Source organism: Taudactylus pleione, unplaced genomic scaffold (assembly GCF_031769625.1).
Source record: "Taudactylus pleione unplaced genomic scaffold, aTauple2 ptg000138l, whole genome shotgun sequence".
Classification (NCBI taxonomy): domain Eukaryota; kingdom Metazoa; phylum Chordata; class Amphibia; order Anura; family Myobatrachidae; genus Taudactylus; species Taudactylus pleione.
In genome coordinates, this window is record NW_028284540.1 from 9,074,419 (window position 1) to 9,097,082 (window position 22,664).

Genomic DNA, 22,664 nt, shown 5'->3' on the forward strand with positions numbered 1-22,664 from the left:
GCTATGTTGGTGTTAGACGTGCGTCCGGTATCCGCCATTCGTGCAGTGGGATTTAGACAATTGATGGAGGTAGTGTGTCCCCGGTTCCAAATCCCGTCTAGATTCCACCTGCATCCTCAAAGCAGCAGCGACAAGCGTGCGTCTGTCTGTTAAAGGGTGGTGACACCCTCAAAGTGTGCTACACAAACAATAAAAATATTGTTCTTTTTTTTTCTGTCTTTGTGAATTATGTGGGCTGTAGCCGCACTTGCATCCTCAAAGCAGCAGCGACAAGCGTGCGTCTGTCTGTTAAAGGGTGGTGACACCCTCAAAGTGTGCTACACAAACAATAAAAATATTCTTTTTTTTCTGTCTTTGTGAATTGTGTGGGCTGTAGCCGCACTTGCATCCTCAGAGCAGCAGCGACAAGCGTGCGTCTGTCTGTTAAAGGATTACATCGGTGACAGCATCCAAGTAGGCATGTCAGACAGTCCGTACCTGTACTGGCAGGAAAAAGAAGCAATTTGGAGGTCCCTGTACAAACTGGCTCTATTTTACCTGAGTTGCCCCCCCTCCAGTGTGTACTCCGAAAGAGTGTTTAGTGCAGCCGGGAACCTTGTCAGCGAAAGGCGTAGGAGGTTGCTTCCACAAAATGTGGAGAAGATGATGTTCATAAAATGAATTATCAACTCTTCCAGGGAGACCAGCCTCCAGAACGTACAGAGGGACCTGTGGTTCCAGCGGGGACAAATTAATACTCTGTGAGGATGAGGATGTACACACTGAAGAGGGTGAGGAATCGGTGGATGAGGAGGATGAGGATGACATCTTGCCTCCATAGAGCCAGTTTGTGCAGGGACAGATTAATTGCCAGCTTGTTTTGTGGGGGCCCAAACGAACCAATCATTTCAGCCACAGTTGTGTGGCAGACCCTGGCGCTGAAATGATTGGTTTGTTAAAGTGTGCATGTCCTGTTTATACAACATAAGGGTAGGTGGGAGGGCCCAAGGACAATTCCATCTTGCACCTCTTATTTTTCTTTGCATTATGTACAGTTTGGGGCCTAGTTTTTCAAACTGCCATCCTGTCTGCCACTGCAGTTTCACGCCTAGATGGGTCACGTGTTTGTGCCGCCCACTCATGTCGTTTAGCATAGTCATCCAGCTACCTCGGTGCAACCTTTTGGACATAAAAACACTATTGTGAGGTGTTCAGAATAGACTGGAAATGAGTGGAAATTAAGGTTATTGAGGTTAATAATAGCATAGGAGCAGAAAAACCTACAAATTCTGTGATTTTAGCTGTTAAACTCCCTATCGGCAGATAATGCGTGCAACCACAAAGTTATTAAACCAAGCTTAAATATAATAAAGAGACAGACCAAGTATATATGCGATCAAAAATATATGGTCAGCTTTATTTATTTTACAATCAGAGTATGGTGGCATAAGAAAGAACGGCCAGTAACCTGACGCCCCACACTTGACTTATGCAAGGATGTAAAAACACTCACTGAACGGGCCAATATCCCAATTCAAGTGTAATAGTGATATAAAACTTGCAAGGGCCGATATCCCTCTCTGGCAAGTGAGACGGTATCCAGCCCCATCCCAATGCACTTTTTTAGCCCTCTCCGACGAGAGGTGCCGCTGACCCCAGTAGGGTAAAATCAGCCTAACCAATGCATAGAAGGGGGCGCACCGCTCATACTGCAGCAAGGTGGACGCTTTATAGATACTGCCGTTCTTTCCCGCCACGCATGTTCCCAATGATGGAACGTTCCCGCCACCATACAACCTACTCTCTAAAACCTCCCCGCAATGAACAAAAAACACTCTATAAATGAAATTTGTCCCTGCTAGGCATCTTGTACCCCATTAAAGGGTGATGCTCCACAAATCTACCCCCCAACCATGCACCTACATCAACAGGAAAAAACTAGCACAATATCGGACAAAATATCACGACATCTGGCCAAAGCCAAGCAACCCACCCAAATCATGACAAATAGTGTGCCACAAGTAAAGCGACAATTGCTGGCACAAATCATTCTCACCCAGGTGAATTGCTAAGACCAAATGAGAAACCAAAGTCCTCCCCTGACATCCGTATACAGGGCACTAATGACTCCCAACCCAAACTAGTAAAGCGGGATGACCTGCCGAAAATATAAACAAGTGTCCAATAAACAAATTAGCTATAATCCTGTAAACCACCTGCAATACATGAAATACACATGAGTACCGTGACTATGGCATATTGCAGAGGGAGGTGATGGGGGGGAGGGAAAGGGGGGGAAGGAGGACTTGACCCGAGGTAAAAACCTACAAAAAACCTGCTGGATCTTTTTATTTTCGTTAGTAATGTCATTCTCATATTCATGTTGTTATTTGTTATTCAGTTTAACTATTGGTGTTAGCCAAACGTTGTCCTGCGCAGGGCAAAAAATAGGGCAAAATCCCTCGAGACCCCCACCGGAAAGGTGGCAAGTTGGCCGGAGCACTCAAGTCCACAAACAAACATTACACATCATTAGGCCACATGAACATAGGCATAGGACTTCCATCATCATAGAGCCTGTATCTCTTGCCGAGCTGAGACTGCCAGAAAGACTCTCAATGCTGCCACAACATCTGATAGGCAATCAAAGGACTGAGGAGCAAAGGACCAACATGCGAAAACTCTCCATGGCGGCTTGAGAATTGAACAGGGTATCATCTGCGCTGATGACTCCATTCCTGGCAACAACAGATGCGACAATATCGATCCCTGGGGTGGCGGTAGGAGGGGATCCGGCCACATCGATGTCTGAAACAAAGGAAAAACAGGGGCAGTATCGAAATTCAGGGTCCTTTGCATTAGGCAATGAACCGTATGCGCAGGCACAGCAGTGTAAAGAGCAAACGAGACACAAGGAACAACAGCCTCAAATCATACCTAGCTGCTTAATTAGTGGACTCAGCACGCCGACATATCGGATGCTGGGGGAGCAAACAATGCCAACCCTTGTTGTAAACAGAGCCCCCGACTGTTATGACAGCAGGGGCCTCAAAAAACACCCCCACTGACACAAGCAACACAGCGATGGCTCCTGAATCCAGGGATGTAGTATTCCCCGATATATGCAACCCCGCATAAACACTGACCGAGCTTCTACAAACCATTAGGAGACCACAACCCACGGCCCGGGGAAACCCAAGCCAGGGGCATGTTCCGTTATTACATAGGGCTGTGTATAAGATATGGGGCCAAATGGAACAGGGCAAGAGCCCAGAGAAGCGAGAGCTTCTGACACTTTTTGTCAATGTAATAAGAGTCCAAAAACAAAGTAACAGAGCGAACTTGCATGTTTTTTTGACTTAGAAAGCTCTCACGATTTAAAATCTCATTCAGATGTTTTTCCATTTTGAAGATAAAACTCAACCAATGTGAGAGCTCACTGCTAAACTCTCACACCTTCCAAACTCTCACCCTTTCACACTCGGCCCCTGGTGTGCTTAGAAGAACGTTGTATGTGGGTGTGGTGGACTCGGGTCAAACCTGTTTCCCAATATAAGATTTATATATAAATATATGATTAGGTATATATGAATGGGGATCAGATGAAATGTAAGCTGTGTAGCTCACCTAAATCCTATGAACATGTATTTGTAAAATAAAAAGGGGGGTGTGCGTGTATAAGATATGGAGTACTTTGAAGAGCGTTGCATGTGGGGGTGGACTCGGGTAGAACCTGTATCTGTATATAAAATAAATATATATGATTAGGTCTCAATTGGAATAGGGATGAGACTACCATGCAAAAATGTGTAGCTCGCCTAAATCCTATGAACCATATTTGGCATAAACATTTTCAACACCAAAATGTAAAGTATAAAACAAATATTCCCAAAGGCCAGATACTGAATCTGAGGAGTAACTGGACCACCGAGGGGATAATTGAAATCACACCAGCAGTTATCGCATAAATGTACCTTATGTATGACCTCACAATGTATTAGACAAAGCGCTCAAATTAAAATGGTATGGAAAAGCACCCACTCATGGGTAAGGAAAACCAACCGCAGGTGCCGGCTATAGGGAAAGGGCCAGAAAATCCTATGTGAATAAAATGCAATCAACTACCGGAAGTATAAGGGAAATTTTACGGACAAAAGAAAAATTACCCCAGAACCTAAGTGGTCCTATGCATGCACGAGCACCGGCTACAGGTAAAGAGCATAAATTACTATACAGGGATTAATACAATTCAACTACAGAAAGTATAAGGTTAAATCATATGGGCAAAAGAAAAATGACGCACTGACACGTGGTGTTCCTATGCATGCACACTTATGACCAAAAGGGGTGGTCCAAACATTTTCTAACAGAGAAAGAGCGTAAACAAGTGAAGAATAACAGAAGAGGAGATGATAGGCTCCTAATACTTGATTTTAGACTATGAGCCAGTGATACCATTCACAAGCTGACTCCAACTTGAGCGCATGGTGGGAGGGGGAGCGGCACACGCTTCAAGTCCCTACGTGGTCATAGGGTCCCAAGACACTCCCAAACTCTATGAAACTTAGGCATACCCATGTAATGTAATTTAGTACATGTATGAAATAGAAAGTATGTAATAGCGTGATATTAGTAATAGTGTGCAAGAACACATTTGTGATTGATTAGCTGATGAATAGTCCATGATACATATGTTCCTTATCCACACTTCTCTGCCGCACTTATTTTCTTATCCATGTGCATGACTAAACATGAATGTTTTGCTGTAATAAATGAGTTTAATGGATGATACGGTCTTATTAAGATTGAGGTAATGAATTACTTGTATTAATATTAAATCAATATAACTTCATTGTGCGTACTGACTTATAATTTTCGAAAGTCAACCATGTGCATGACTATAACATGAATGTTTGTTGTAATAAATGAAGGTCATATGACAACATCTTAACGCAATAATCTAATAAGGAACCATGCAGAAGAACCGCAGAACAAAGGGCCAATGGCACCGTGGTTTCTGACATGCTGGCTTACGGTCCTACATGTGTGGAGCCCGAACAATCTCCCTGTGCCCGCGTGGGCCTCCACCGGGCACTCTGGTTTCCTCCCACACTCCAAAAACATACTTTTAGGTTAATTGGCTCCAAACATAAATTAACCCTAGTGTGTATGTGTGTGAGCATGTGGTAGGGATCATAGATTGTAAGCTCCACTGGGGCAGGGACTGATGTGAATGGCCAAATATTCTCTGTAAAGCGCTGCGGAATATGTGTGCGCTATATAAATAATTGATAATAATAATAACTGGTAATGATAACGTGCTGTAACGCATTTAACATGTATAAAAAATGCACTGCATTTATTTATTAAATAAGTGCTCTACCAATAGTATTGATTAATAAAACTGTTTTGTATGACTAGATGAATAAAAACTGGTTTGTTGACAATGACCAGCAGCTGTGAATAGACCAAATAAAAAGATGTGCGGAGGATGGGCTGGTAAGCTTCTGAGGAAACGGCATATGGCCGAGAAACGAGATACGCCACGGCCTTGTAGTCGTGGGTTATGTATGAAATGAGCCCCCACAATAACACAAACAACAAGCGAGCATAAGACCGCCGTCTCCTGACACGGAGCAGCGAGGGAACCTCCCAGCCCTGTACATTACATATTCCCACAGCCTAGCCCAGGAGCTGCGGCTGACATGAGCGCTGGAGAACTGCTTTTTGCCTGCAACCATTTATGAATACAGCTGCCTCCCTACAGTTTCATTTTTTAATATATCAAACTGTTGGCTTACCGATACATAACTTACCACATTCATAACCATATACCTAATGCCCGAAAGGACCAACTTAATAGCGCCCTTACCACTGTGCGTGTCATTCAGCCTGTTATTACTGAATATGCATGCTCTGCTAATAGTTTTTGCTTTGTATAAAAGAAAAGGAGGGAGAGGCCGCACACATTTTCTAACTGCTGAGCCCGTGTGATGTATGCCGCAGGTGCAGCCAAGGTGCTAAATCTTACCCCCACACCCTCAGACTGCAAAGACCATAGGGGTGTCAGAGCACCCCCACTTCCACCAGCTGTCCGGCAATAGACCCAGAATACAGTGTGGCAGCACCAGCGCGACCAGCTGGAAATATATTACAATTGAAGGCAATGGGAAACCCATGGCAGCAATCATGCCTTGCTGTACTGTTGTGCTGTGAGGGGTACAGGGCTGTAATAGCTCACATAAACATAGCTCACACAGAGATAGCTCAAGCTGAAATAGCTCATGCAGTAATAGCTCATCTAAAGATAGATCAAGCAGTTATAGCTCACACAGTGAGGAGGGAAGGGGGGGGGGGGACTATGAAACCCAGATCTGCAGCATCATCCAGGGAGAAAAAACGGGCGTGCCAGGGGCAAGGTATACTGTAGAGAGGAATGGATAGGATAAAGAAACAGCAAAGCAGGAAAGAATAGATCAGAATAAGAGATAAGGATGAAAGCAGGAAAGAAATGTATGAGAAAAAACAGGGGGAAAAATACTAAAAACAAAGACCAGAGTATTACAACCTTGTGACTGTACAGCTTGAAGATCAGATTCCAAAGAGACAGAGTAACAGTGCTGACCTAGCCACACTCCTATTAACCACACCCCTTGCACAACACTCCACCAATCCTAACCTAATGTCAATCTGACCATAAAATACTAACACTCCCCTACCTACTGTAACTTTATTAACCCCACGCATCCCTGCCTAGGGGTTTATGTGCCCTCTGTTCTATCCGAACCTCGGTTATCTTTTTATGCTTTTTTTCAAAAAAATACAGATCCAAAACACAAAACCCAGAACCCAAAACACGGAAGGGTGGTTTTGGCAAAACCAATCCAGATCCAAAACACGAAGAAAGATCCAGATCCAAAACCAAAACACAAAAAGTGGCCGGTGCACACCCCTAGTATGTAGTGTGTATATATATATGTGTATGTATATGTTACTGTGAATATATGTGTATGTATATTTATGTATATATGTGTATGTGGTATACATTTAATATGAAGGCGGACGGGATCCTGGGGGGAGATTAGGGTTAGGCAACCCCCGGGGGCTATTCAGCCGCTGGCTATTCATACCGAACCTGTGTATGTATGTTAGTGTATATATATACGACTGTGCCCTTATAATACATGCTAACACATGCAGTATGCACACACTAACACATATATACATGCTAACACATGCAGTATGCACACACTAACACATTATATATATATATATATATGTGTGTTAGTGTGTGCATACTGCATGTGTTAGCATGTATTATAAGGGCACAGTCGTGCCCTTATATTAAAACTGCATCTAAAAAAACAGATTTCTCCATAGAGAATTCTGAAGGGGGGGGCAGGGTGTTTAAGGGGCTACACCTCAAAATCTATAGGAGGTACAGAGTTGAAATTTGGTAGGTGCGGGTAGAACTGTCGTATGGTGCTGCTTGCCAACTTTCAGGGCATAAACTTAAAAAATAAGGATTTGGGAGTAATCTAAAGGTCCAACTGTCACAGTTCCCAGCAAGCCTCCCCCGCATGCTGGTACTTGGAGAACAACAAGTATCAGCATGCGGAGCATTACGGGCTTGCTGGTACTTTTAGTTCCACAGCAAAAGCAATATTAAAAAAAACACACCGTAGAAAAGTACAATTTATTAAAACATACATGCACACGCACATGTACTCACACATGCATACACACTATCTCACATACTCACCTAGTATCCCTGAAGACATTCTGTCCTCTTCTCCAGTAGATAATAAGGGGGAGTATCTGTAATAAAAATTCCATACTCACCTCCTCCTCTTGGCAAAAAAAAAAAAAAACGAGATACCCGGACCCTCGCACATTAGTAGTATTCTCTAAGAACACTACTACCCAAATGACAGCTCTACAGCCTTCCTCCTCTTAGCCAATGAGCGGTTCTTACCACTGACTTCAATGGTGAGAAGCAAGCGTTTGCCTTAGCACCATTTTTGAAATTCAAAGATGGCCGCCGCGAGCCAATCATGGCTCGCGACGTCATTGCCAGGCCCCTCGGCTGGCTTAAATATAGTCAGCACGAGGCCCCGTCCATTCAGTCGATGGCCGGGGAGCTCGAGAGACCAGCTGAAGAAAGAAGACACCGCGGAAGCCCTGGATGGGCTGCGGCCGCGGAAAAGAGCTTAATGGCCACCGCGCTCCATGTGAAGATGCCGTAGAAGTCCTGGGGAGCGGCAGCCATGTAAACGAGCTTAAAGGCTGCCGCCCCACAGGTGAAGGTGCGGCATAATAAAATACTTTAAAAAACAGTGTCTGTTTGTTTTCTTTTAATATTTCTTTTGCAGGGGTACTATAGGTGCTAGCAGTCCCTTAATGCCTCATCTGCTGGTACTTGTGGTTCTCCAAGTACCGGTATGTGGGGATGCCTGCTGGGACCTGTAGTACCACTGCAAAAGACAACCCAGTACCCACCGCCCAGGGGTGCTGGGGATAGCCCCAGGTTATCAGCCTTGGCCTGGGGTGCCCTGAGGAGGGGGATCCCTGTATTGGGGGGGTCCCCAACTCCCCAGGTATCTCCAAAGCATTGATGGATCTCACTGCTGCATCTGTGACTTATTGATTTGATTTTCTCAGTTGCGTACGGACTACCAAAGAGCTCTCTGTTGCCCCCTTTGCACTGCACCACTGCCACTGCTGTGCACCACCTCTGCTGCCGCTACCCCACACGCCTACAGCCGTCTCACACTCTGCACCTCCCAAACTAACCTCCTGTGTGCTATCCCCTCTTCCACCAGCGTTAGAGTACCATTTTGTGGCCCTTCTCCCCTACAGATGGCCCGGTTTGCTCATCCAAACCCTGATAGTTAATAGATCTTAAAAAAGCTATGAAATTCCATAGACAAAAAACCTTACTGTTTCATATGTCCCATTAAGGCTGCTTAGACATGATCGGAAAATTCACAAAATCTATTGATTTTCTGCCACTCAAACTTCAAAAAGCAATGAAATTACGATCATTAAGGCTGACGCCATAATGGACGTGTTCCTTGCGCAATACAGATATGGTATGCCATCACACCCTGTGGTTAACTACAGATTCAGCACTCTCACAGAAAGAGATTGCTGTCACTCACAAAATGGTGGAGCTGCTAATTCACAGAATTGTGTGCTCATTGGAATACACACATGCAGTCTATGCAACTGAGGTCAAAGCAGAAAATAGACCTGTGCAGGTGGGATAAAAGTGGTGTGGATGGGGGGAGGAGACACAGCAGTGTGGATATGTGAGACACAAAGGCATGTAAAGGAGGGAAGGTTATGCAGTAGAGAAGGGGGGGCAAAGTAATGCAGATGGGTGGAAAACAGTGGTGCGGATGGGGGGAAACAGAGTGGCATAGTTTGGGGGGACAGCAATGTGGATGGGGGAAGAGAGTGGCATGGACATGGGAAGACAGAGCAGTGCAGATGGGTAAAGACAGATTGGTGTGGATAAGGGAATACAGACTAGTACAAATAGGAGAACACAGAACAGTAGGGATGGGGGAAGACAGATTAGTGTGGATGGGTCGGAAGACAGAGTAGTGTGGGTGGGGGGAGGAGGCAGAGTTGCATAGTTGGTGGTGCAGATGGAGGAAGAAAGAGTGCCATAGAGGAAAGGAAGACAGCGGCATGGATAAGGGGAAGGCAGTGGTGCAGAAGGAAACAGAGTGGCACGGATGCAGGGCGGTGCAGATGGAGAAAGACAGATTGGTGCGGATGAGAGAACACATACTATCATAGTTCGGAGACCACACAGCAGTAGGGATTGGGGAAGACAGATTGGTGTGGATGGGGAGGAAGACAGAGTGGTGCAGGTGACAGGGGGAGACAGAGTTGCATGGTTGGGGGACCGGAGTAGTGCAGATGGAGGAAGAAAGAGTGCCACAGATGAGAGAAAGACAGCAACGTGGCTGTGGAGAAGGCACGGATGCAAGGTGGTGCGGCTGGGGAAAAACATTGGTGCGGATGAGGGAACACAGACTATCACAGTAGGGAGACCACACAGCAGTAGGGATTGGGGAATATATAGCAGCATGGAGGCATATAGGGGAAGAAAGTGTACATGCATAGACATTTTTAAAAATAAGGGACCTGAAGGTGTATTCTAAATTAGATAAATGTATGCAGTGAGAAGGACGTCGGAAGCCAGTGAGATTGTTTTGGTGATCAAATGGGAAGATTGTGGGCACTGAGTGGGATATGGGAGCCACATAACTGCTGAAACCTCAGTTGCATAGACTGCATGTGTGTATTCCAATGAGCACACAATTCTGTGAGTTAGCAGCTCCACCATTTTGTGAGTGACAGCAATCTCATTCTGTGAAAGTGCTGAATCTACAGTTAACCACAGGGTGTGATGGCATACCATATCTGTATTGCGCAAGGAACACGTCCATTATGGCGTCAGCCTTAATGATTGTAATTTCATTGCTTTTTGAAGTTTGAGTGGTAGAAAATCAGTAGGTTTTGTGAAATTTCAGATCATGTCTAAGCAGTCTTAATGGGACATGTGAAACCGTAAGGTTTTTTGTCCATGGAATATATGTATATGTATGTATGGGTTAATGTGTGTATATGTGTGATATATATTATATAGATGGTATATTCTAATTATATATATATATATATATATATGTGTGTGTGTGTATGTGTGTGCTTAATAAACCCAGACACACACATATATGTGTGTGCTATATATATATATATATATATATATATATATATTATACACACACACACACACAAACACACACACACACACACACTGTATATTAGAACCCCCTTCCCCCCAGAAAATCCTGTGTTTGCCCCGGTTTAAGATTTTTTTTTTTTCCTCTGTGGAGTCGGCGTGCGTGATTTCATGACGTCACACCAAGCTGCTGGAAAGAAGAGGTCAGAGGAGGCGTGACGCATGAGGAGCAGGGCCAGCAAGACATGGAGGAGAAAAAGCCAGAAGGAAGGTGCACTCCTCAAGGCAATAAGGTAAGTCATGACTCCTGAGACTTAGTGTTAGCGGGGAAAGGCAGAGGGGGGCCCAGGGGCACTGCCTATTTTGTCAGTCCTGGGTCCCAAAATTTCTGATGGCAGCCCTGGTTCTGTGTCCTCAGCAGCCAATTACTGCCGGCAGGGTCTACCCTGCCAATCACTGCCAGCAGCGATTGGTTTGGGAGACGCTGCCAGCCGTGATTGGTTGCTGCTGACAAAGCACACACAGCGCATCCTGCATGCCCGCTCTCTCAGCCAATCGCTGCTGGCAGCATCTCTCAACCAATTGCCACTGGCAGCGTGTCATCCACCACTGACCAGAGATCACCTCGGAGCACCACATTCCCTCCCTGCCTGCCAGCGTATTCAGCCCTTCCCAACATCTGTGCTGGCAGATCCATCTTGGTTGGCTGCAGCAGTGCTGTCTGCACTCCATCCCAGCTCACTACATGCAGGAGGCCATCCAGAGGAAGGAGGTAACAGTCCCAACTGCTATTTCTTAACCCCTACCCTACCCCTAGTGCAGCCCCAGCTACATCCTGACCCCCTCCTAACCCCCAGTACTGCCAGTTTCTACCCTGACCCCCCTCCCTACCCCTAGCACTGCCCTCAGTATTGCCTTCCCTTAACTCCCTTCTTGCCCCTTCAGTACTGCCATCTGCCCTTACTCCTTTGCTGTTTGCCCCTAGCCTCTTCCTTGCCCCCAGTACTGCCCCAGCTGCTAAATACCCTTACCCCCAGCACTGCCTGTCCCTAACCTCCTCCTTGACCTAGGTACTGCCCAAGCTTCTAATTACCTTGGAACCCTCCCTACCCCCAGTACTGCATGCCCCTAACCCCCTCCTTTCCCCCCCAGTACTGCACCAGCTGCTATATTCCCTTGCCACCCCTCCATACCCCCAGCACAGCCTGTCCCTTACCTCCTTCTTGCCCCAAGTACTGCCCCAGCTGCTATTTACCTTTGCCCCCTCCCCACCCCCAGTACCGCATGCCCCTAACCCCCTCCTTGCCCCCCCAGTACTGTACCAGCTGCTATAAACCCTTGCCGCCCCTCCCTTCTTCCAGCACTGCCTGCCCTAGCTCCCTCCTGGCCCCCCCCAGCACTGTCACAACTGCTGTCTTCACTTACCTCTCCCTACCAGTAGCACTGCCTGTCCTTACTCACCTCTTCCCAAAGCTCTACCCCAACTTCTCCCTGCCTACACCCCCAACTGCTGCTTGCCCTTAACCCCCCCTACCCCAACTGCTAGTTGCCCCCAGCACTGTCCCAACTGCTGCCTACCCTAACCTTCCATAATGTGTGATGGGACCCAGAAACTATGGAGTAGGACCCCAATTTTTAAAAGTTAGGGGTCCCTAGAACCCACATTTTTTTTTCCGTTAAGCACGATCACTGTGGGAGGTACAGTAATGTATCTGGGGGGTATAGTAATGTATCTGGGGTGTTGAGTAATGTACCTGGTTGGTAGAGTAATGTATCTGGGGGGTAGAGTGATGTATCTGGGGTGTCACCACCCACACCACAAAGGCAAGGGCTGAGCTGCGTCGCATGAATCAAATCACTGCGCAATCCTATAATTATAACTGGACAAAATCTCACTATGACGGGGCTTATTGCTGTTATAATACCATACCATGGGGGTGTTAGGGGCCCTAGTGCATTGCTTTGCCCAGGGCCCACACTGCTGTTGAACAGCTCTGGCTAGATGGTCATTTAAATTTCCTACTCACAAAACAAATTCTCATTTTAGTCACTTAGGTATTCATACAGTGACAGAATAGGATGAGGAAGCCTCAATTCTCACCCAGAAACCAATCATACAGGTTATAATTGTTATATTGCAGAAGATATCAGGGTGTTGTGTAATATGTAATAACAACCATATCATCTTCTGTTATCTGTTGTGTATCTTGTTTACTAGAATAACACAAGAGTAGATAAGAATAGTCCTCTACTTATTTAACAAAAATAAAATATAAAAAACATTAAACAATTTCTTTGAAATTCCTCAGTAAATCCCTCATATGTTTGCATATATTTTTGTCTGTTTATATGATAAGGGATTTACTTTCTGTCCAAAATTATTTCCCATCTTAAGTCACAACAGCAATAAGAAAGAAAATACCCAGTTCCCGAGGGAAAGAGACAGAGTTTTAGCGTAAACGATTATTGAGAACCATTAATAGCCCAAGAAGCAAGATCTGGCTGAGTGAGATAAGACAAGACGTTTTATTCAAGCCATGTAAAAAAGGGATATAAAATAACAGAAAGGACAAGGGACTGGGATACACAGAATGAGATCTGAAGCAGCTAGAAGTGGTTTCAGCTTCTAAGATGTTTGTAACCAATGCTCATAGCAATAAAACAAATCAGAATAGGCAGATGCACCACAAGAGGAGCAAGTTCACAGCGGTGGGTGCAAAGTCTTCAATCAACTTCATTTGCCATGAGCCTCACACCAGGGAGTTCAACAAGAAAGAGAAATACAAGTACTGTATATATTCTACAGAGAATGTTGTACTTGTTTAATTTTTCAATTTGTTTCAATCTCAAGGCTGTTGCTGATTTCCATTAACATGTTTTCTTTTTAGTTATATTAAACCTTCATGCAATAGGCATCTATTTAGAGTTTTTTTTAAAAAAGGTATTTTATACTACTTTAGCTGTTCTGACAATCAATGAAAACAAAATAACCCAATTTATCATCCTCTACAACTTATGAAAAAAAATAGATTTACAGTAGTTGTTTTTATTACCCAACCCCCACATAACATGTAGGGATGGAGGCCATCACCAGGCTCACCTCCCATAATGTACAGCCTGGGGGGGTGGATGGATTGAGTCTTACTTTGTTTACACTATGCAACTCAGATCCTGGCGTCAGCTGCCATCAAGTAACAGGAAAGAGACCCCTATTTTGTAAATGGGGGAATGGTCAGAAGGGAATCGGTATGTAATACCGCCAGCCGCATGGCCGGCAGTTCGATTCACGGCAGAGTCAGGCCGACAGTGGAACAGATCCCGGCAGCGACAGCCCAACAGCGCTGGAAATCCTGATCATCCCTAGGTAAGTATTAACTAACCTAACCTACCCCCCTAACCCTAACTGTCCCTTAGGGGTGCCTAACCCTAACCTCCCCCCTAAGTGCCTAAACCTAACCCCCCCTTCCCCGCTGCCTAAACCTAAGTCCCCTGGGGGGTGCCTAACCCTAACCTCCCCCTGGGGGTTCCTAACCCTGCCCCTTCCTCCCCCTAGCCTAACCCCAACCTCCCGGGGGGGGCTAACCCTAAGTCCCCCCCGGGAGACCTAAACCTAAGCCTCCCCCCAGCGGCTGTACGCTCGCGGCGCCCGGCATCCCTTCGATCGGGATGCCGGGCGCTGGTCTCCCGGCATCGGTGAAATGAGCGGCGTCTACATCTAGACCCCGGTCATTTCACCCTCGCCGGGATATGACAGTTGGGAAGCCGGCTGGCGGTATAATGTCAGCCGGCTTCTCGATTGCATCCAGTTAGAAGTAGCGTATTTTTCAATACTATACAACAAACACACAAAGGTTTTACATAGTATTGTGATTTGGCACAGGGAGAAGCACCCAGAGAACTTGGCTGGAAGCTTCCTTTAGGTTTCCCTTTAAAAATATGTCCTGCTGGTCAAAAATGGAATTCTGGGATGTGATGCACAGAGAGGAAGCTGCCCTGATTCAATTGCTGGGACTGGTGGCTTATCATATGTTTGCAAATGTGTGTAACAGAGCCCTGTGCATTTTATTATTATGTAGGCTGTAAGTCTCCTTTGTTGGCCAATTGTAGACTGCTAGGGAAATTTGTGTCTTATTAATTCTTCTCTAGATTACCCCACCCTAAAGGTGCCCACACATATAGCGACATTTTACACGATTTGGCCGATTTCGACGAATCGTGACGACGAATCGGGTAAAAAAAGTACAAATCGTGAGTTTATACTCACGAGCACGATGCCGATGCGCATCCCCGCTCGTCGTATATCGCATCTTCTGATCTGCCGTGCTGTAGGGCAGATTAGCCAACCATGAACACGATGGAAGCAGATCGTGAGGGTTTTTTCCCTCTCGATGAATCGTACGATTCATCACACAATGCGGAATTTGACTGACAGAAGCCTGGACACGCCCCATCGCCATCTTGTGCAGCATCGTGTATGGAGCAAGACAGTCGCACTTTGGGAGCCTGCACACTGAAGTCTTGTTTTGTTGGATATTTGGTGAGTATTTGTACAGTTTAAATGCAACCACACTATATGTGTGGTTGCATTTAATACCAATATGTGCTCCCCACTGCCCACCAATGTGTGCCCCCAGGTAAGAAATGCATGACCCAGCCACCGCCCGCCGTATTGAGGTGGGCGGTGGCTGGGTCATGCATTAAGCTCCCCCACTGCCCACCAATGTGTGCCCCCAGGTAATAAATACATGACCCAGCCACCGCCTGTCATATTGAGGCGGGAGGTGGCTGGGTCATGCATTAAGCTCCCTCACTGCCCACCAATGTGTGTAATACATCAAAAAAATAAATAAATAAACACGTATTTTACAAAAAAATCACCATACATTACATTTAAAAACACACATTATTTAAAGCTGGGGGTCTTCTACCTTTCGGTCTCCAGCTGTTGTGGAACTACAGATCCCAGGATGACCTGCCACCCACCTTTGAAACTGTTTTTAGGGCATCCTGGGATCTGTAGTTCTACCACAACGACAGGCCCAAAGGTGGAAAACCCATACTGTCAAACAAAGAAAAACATTATATTACCAAGCAATAAACACATAACATTCCTGTAAAAGAAAACATGATTAGAATACCATAACAAACCTTTAAAAACTTGTAAAAAAGAAAATATTAAAACATTAAAAATGTGAACTATAACAACATTACATTTAACAAAACTATATACACAAATATTTAAATGTCCTTTTTTTCTTATTCATAGATAATGTCCATGGATTCTGAACGTGATTTAGTTACAGGATTCATTGAAATCCTGCACTCGAAAGAGTGTCTGTGGAAGATCAGTTCTCGGAAGTACCACTATAAGTCGCACAAGTTGGCCGCACTAGAGGAACTTTTGGTGTATATGAAAAAATACATATCTGATGCAGACCTGAAAACTGTACGGCAAAAGATTCTAAATCTCAGGACAGTGTACATCAAAGAAAAAAAGAAGGTGGATGACTCCAAAAAATCAGGAGCGGTCACAGATGAAATATATACTCCTGCGCTGTGGTACTACCAAATGATGTCATTCATCAGTGAACAAGAGCCTCAAAGGGAATCAATCATCTTGATGTTTGAGCATGAGGGAGATGAGGAGGTTGCAGAAGTCTTGGTAAGTAGTGACGCAGTTTAAACCAAAATCCTTAATGTTTTTGTTGTTAAATTCCAAATGTCCAATTTAGTCAGTAGTTCACAGACAGTCCTCCTGCCATGGTACAGCACCTGGTCCATTGAAATAGGTCATGTACTCCTCCCTCACTTCTTTGGCACGTGCGGTGGATGTTGTAGTTGGTGGTGCAGACACAGATGTCAAATGTTCAATGTCCTCAAGGAGTCCTACATCTTCTGGTCTAGCTGGGACTGGTCCTCGTTGAGTAGATTTTCTTCGCAGAAAGTTGTGCAGCACACAGCATGCCATCACGACCCAGACTATCTTCTCCACATGTAGATTGATGGTGGTGTGGAAAATGCGGAAGCGGTTGCTCATTATTCCAAACGCATTTTCCACAATGCGCCGTGCCTGGGATAGACGGTAGTTGTATATCCTTTTCTCTCTGGTCAGGCCCCTGTGTGCAAATGGCTTCATCACATGTTCATGTAATGCAAATGATTCTGCAACAAAAATGTAATTTAGGCCATGCTGTGTTTGGTCCAGCGAAGGCAGGTTGAGGGTTTTGTTGGCGAGTCTCTGGTAGAAAGCCGTCTTTTTGAAGGACCCACCATCCGAAGCACGCCCATTCTTGCCGACATCCACAAACAGAAATTCGTAGTTGGCATTCACCACTGCCATGAGAACGATGCTGAAGAATCCTTTGTAGTTGTAGTAGTATGATCCGGTGTTGGCAGGTGGGTTGATGCGGATGCGTTTCCCGTCGATGGCTCCTCCGCAGTTAGGGAAATTCTTCCGCGATGCTGGTCCGCTCCTCCACGGTGTTAGGAAACTGTAAAAATAGTAAAAAAGGGGTTAAAACATGACTATAATATTTTTTATATCTTTTTTCCCTATATAGACTCCCACCCAAGACCCTGATTTATCATCCACATCGGACCTCAGTCTGCTCGGTGGTGACAGTGATCCGGAGAATAGCACACAAGTGGAAACTCAACTTCCACCTGGACCCTCATCTTCTCAACAACCCCAAAAAAAGAAAAAAAAAACAAGGGAGAAAGGAGAATCTTACTGAACGTGAGGACCATTTTTTACAAAACGCAGAACGGCTGCTGCAGAAACCCCCAGATGCAATAGATGATTTCACAGCTCATGTGAACAGCACATTGAGAAATCTGGATACAGATATCCAAAGAAATGTTTTCAGGTTAAACTACGACCTGTTGAGTCGCTGTATGAGCAAAAATATCTCAAATTCTACATACATTGCAGATCCAATGCTATTTTCCCCTGCCCCAAATAGGTATGTCCGCCCCCCCCGGCCCAGTTAGCTATTACTCCCCCACCAAGCACCCCAAGCACCAGCACCACCTTGTATAATGCTCTGCTGGATGCAGCAGATGAGTTGCCCCAATATACAGAGATGTAAATTTTGTCTTGATTTTAATGTCACCAAATTTTATGAATTCTAATAGGTGCTTGCTGCATGGGATAGGGTGGTGATGACGCAAATTTGGACAAGGTCACTACGCACATGGCACAAGTACACATTGCTGGAAGCCGGGGCCACAATGTATACTTGTGCCATGTGTGTAATGGCCTGTTCAAACTGGCGTCTGACCCACCCTATCACATACAGCCGGCTACCTATTGGGATTCATAAAATTTGTTACTTGTTACAAAAAAAGTATATTGCACACAGTTTAGTGCACACTTTCAGTTGCCTGCAGGTCAGTGCACATTGTACTAAAAGAAGGCAATTTTTTGCTTTATGTTGAGTAAAAAATAAAAATAAAAATGTTTCTTTGTACAAGAAAACAATGTGTGGTGTTTTTTTTTAACTTACCTTGCAATACTGGTACTGTAGCACTTTCACGATGGCTTTGCAGGTCTCCGGAATGATGACGCCCAAGGACTGAGGTGAGATGAGTGCCCCAAACTTCAGGTCTTCCAGTGACCTTTCTGTAGCCAGGTACCTTAGGGTAGCCACCAGTCTGTCTTCAGCAGGGATTGCCCTCCGCCACCTTGTGTCCTGTCTCTGGATGTGGGGGGTCACCAGATGCAGCAATTCTTGGAAGCTGGCTTGATCCATGCGCAGGTAGTTCCGATAGTCGTCCGGGTTGTTCTCCTTGATCTCCATCAGCAGGGACATGTGAGAGCGGGTATCCCTTTGTAGCAGCCACTCCTTGGTCCAGCATGCTCTCGTCCTTCTTCGCTGGGCCCTCTTCCTAATCTCCCGGACCCCAGCTTCAGCGACCAACACTCTATACTGATAGGGACGCATCAGTACAGAATTCAGGAACAGGATAGAATGTAGGTAGGTAGCACACACTTGCAGGTAGAATAAACTTTGTAAAAGACAAGCCAAATACAAAGAGCACAGTAGCAATGTACAGGATTCAGCAGGAATACACCTAGCCTAATCTAGTAGCAGAGCAGAATGTACACAGAGTTTAAAGGGTGCCTGCTTTTTATACTCCCTAGATAGCCCCTCCCATTGTTATGGCTATTTAAATTTCCCACCAATAGTCAAGAGTCTGTTTTTTTTTTTTTTTACTCACGATTTGTTATGGCCAATCTCACGATGCGTACGATCTGATAGATCGTGAGATCGTAAGATGGGTGTCTTTTTCCAAAATCTTGATCACGATGGCAAGGGAGCTCCCGTGAAAGTTCATGAGGAAAGTGGCCATAAAATCGTATCGTGAGGACATCGGTATGTGTGTGGGCACCTTAACACTCACTTTAATGAGATCATCAGTATACAAAGGCATGATGATAGATCACAAATAAAACATGTAATACACTGTTAACAATCTTTCCTTTTATGATACCCATTAGAGATGAGGCTATAGATGCTATGGAGTGGGTGTAAGCTGGAGTTACCTCTTTAGAGGAGCCACCTTCTCACTTCTTCCTTCAGCAGCAAATCTTGGCTCACACCACACCCTGGCAGAGAAGCAAGAGTTCCCCATTCAAGCACAGACAATGAAAGGTAAATATTTTTATTAATAATAACCCTAGGGGTACATTAGAATGGTAATTTTATTTAAAGGGTTATGAAAATGGTTTCTTGGGATTCAAACTATAATACAGTTAAGATACAAGCAGTACCTAAGGTCTGCAATGCAATATTCAGTCCACAACATTATGCAGTATATGTAGTTTGATTCTGCACAATCTATATAAAACAGTAATACTGGATTCAATAACTTAATATCACATTCACATAAATAACACTTTACAATAGGACTAACCTTAATAATAATTTAACCATTTGGTTTGAGTTAAGGGTAGTCTCTCAGGGTTTTGGATCATGGCAATCCGGACTGCACCAATGGGGCCCTTGCTGTATAACTATATGGTGCAGTGCCCAGAGGAGTAGCGTGGAACAATGGTGCCTGGAGTAAGTGCATGTCATAGCGCCCCCCTCCCTGAACTGAACTGTGCCATTGGGGTACAGCCAGCCTGCGGGGGGAATACTGAAGTGAATAGTAAAACAGCAAACAGTGGCAGTATGATGCTGGGGCATGGAAGTCCCATTGGTGGAATAGAGTCTCACATTAATGGGTAGCTGCTTTGGCACTGCTTTATGTATAGCACCTAGGATCTGACTTTTATCTCCTTTGAGTCATTGTTATTAGTCAGTAGAGGAGATTGTATTATATATTCTGATCATTTAACTTAAATTGACAGAATAAATGTGCTAGAGTGAAATTCCACAGGGTGCACAGCTTGTAATTAATCTGACAGGAAAGGGGAGGTTGTCACATTTGGTGTCTGAGAGTTACCTGACTCAGGTGATGAACTGGATTCAGCGGAGACTGGCATGACAGGAGTCACAGATGAGGTAAATAGCTCTATTGCAAGACTTATGTTGCAGTGAGAACTGCCTTTGATGATAAATAACAGGAACTTGGAACCAGTATAAAACTTGGCGGAACCGGACTGGAACCGGCAGGAAGACTTGCTGAGTTGAACTGGTGAACTTGGAACTTGACTCTGACTCCGGACTGGAGTAGAGTGGAATGGGTAACTGAAGAACTTGGGCTTGACTCCGGACCGGAGAGACGTGGATTAAACTGAAGAACTTGGGCTTTGACTCCGGACAGGAGTGGCGTGGATTGAACTGAAGAACTTGGGCTTTGACTCCGGACTGGAGTGACGTGACAATGGCTAAAGTGAAATCAGGTAATGCTGGGATGAGGGCTAAACAGGGTAATCCAGAAATGCTATGACAAAGGCTGGAACTCAGGTGCAGGCTGGATTGGGTAATTGGAAAAAAGGTTCAGGGAGGAATAGGTAGGTTTGGGAATTTAAGGTTCAGGTAGGAGTGGGTAGATAGAAGGAGCAGGAGTTGATCCACAGCAGGAAGCAAGGCAGGGTAGGTTTGCAGGGAGCCAGGGACCAACCAGTAGGGCAAGCAGCGGAGCACAAGGTCAGGGGCGCAGGAACTCACTTATAGCTGATGCTGAAACACACGAGTTGCACTGGCATGGGAACTAGCAGGGTTTCTGGATTTGCAAGGTATTGCTGTAAGCTAGGACTTGTGGATTTGCCAGGCATTGCTGTAAGCAGGACTTGTAGGTTTGCCATGCATTGCTATAAGCAGGACTTGTGGATTTGCCTGGCATTGCTGTAAGCAGGACTTGTGGATTTGCCAGGCATTGCTGTAAGCAGGACTTCTGGATTTGCCAGGCATTGCTGTAAGCAGGACTTCTGGATTTGTCAGGCATTGCTGTAAGCAGGATTTCCAGGTGAACTGGTCTAGGAACCAGCAGGATTGCAGGATGCACCAGTTATATCTGTTAGCAGGGTTGCCGGATGAACTGGTCTAGGAACCAGCAGGAGCCTGGGATACACTTGTACTCAGAAGTAGCACAAACTATACACCACAGGAAGTAATTAGATGTTCAGGCCTAGAATTCCATCAGAGGAGGGTGTTTATACCCTGGATCTCTCAGGAATTGGTGGACAGGGACAAGAGGTCTGGTAGTATCACTCAGAGTGGTGGAGGCACAACATGCAGAGGGAGCAATCATCTCTGCAGTACTGAGAGTCAGAACTACACCTGCAACTCCAATCAAGGCTAGCAGTGTTCACAGACAGAGGAGGGTCCAGGGGAACAATCACTGTGGAAAGGAATGCACACAGAGATGTGCTGCAGCCAGCATGATCAGAGCAGATCTCCCAGGCAGATTACACACACAGATCCATGAGACAGTTGGCAGGGGTAAGTCTACAGGCAAAAAGGTGAAAACTGGACAGGGCCGTGACAGAGTTGAAAGAAGATGATCACATCTTCTTCCGGGAGAGCCGGAAGGGAGGTAATCTAGGCAGCTTGAGGGAGCATGAAATGTAGAAATGTATCTCGGATCCGTAACTTATTTAGAGGATAGAGAAAAGAAACTGAGATAAAAATAACAGGCAGCTGTCATACAGTGCAGTGCCCCATGAATTCGGGAACCCTGAATGGTGCACTCTATCCATTTTAGCACCCGGAGCTCATGCTCCACTGGAACCACCCTCGATACTCCCCTGGCAGTGCCACTATATTGATTTACAGCAAGGTCTATCACACCAACTACTACGTGTGTAGTTGTAAATTTAAGAACATAAGAAGTACACAGCTTCCCCTCCAGAAAGTAGGCATGGCATACACTGGGACACTGTGCCTTGACTCTCTGGATTGTTCTGTAGTCTTGTCTATCTGTCTTCTTTGGCTCTGTATGGAGGGGCACACTCTTCCCTCCTGTCCTAACCAGATATCTCTCTGGCAATTACTTCTCTGTCACTCCTGAGCAGGAATCTCTCTCCTGTAGTTAACCTCAGACACCATGTAACTGGCCCAACTGCCACTCAGCAACGGGATCTGGCGGGAGAGCCGTAATCGGCAAGTGCATACACACTTGTCGATGCAGGCAGCGACGGTGGTCTATGCTGCATTTGGCAGCATGGCCCTCGCTAACGAAATCCCTTGTCGGCCCTACATGTAGGGCCAACGGAGGATGTCGCTGATGATGCACGGGAGCGCGCATCATCAGCAACATAGTGGGTATACATTAGACGATGTGCCAGATATGTCACTCCGATCCGCCGGATCGGACAACATATCGTCTAGAGTGTACCCAGCATAGTCATGTGACCTGCTGTTGGCTCACTATTTCATAACCCATTCCTCCTCTCTTTCCTTTCTTCTGTCTCTTATGCCGCGTAGACACTTTCTGATATTTTGAACGATAACGATATCAGTATCGTTAAATCGTTCAC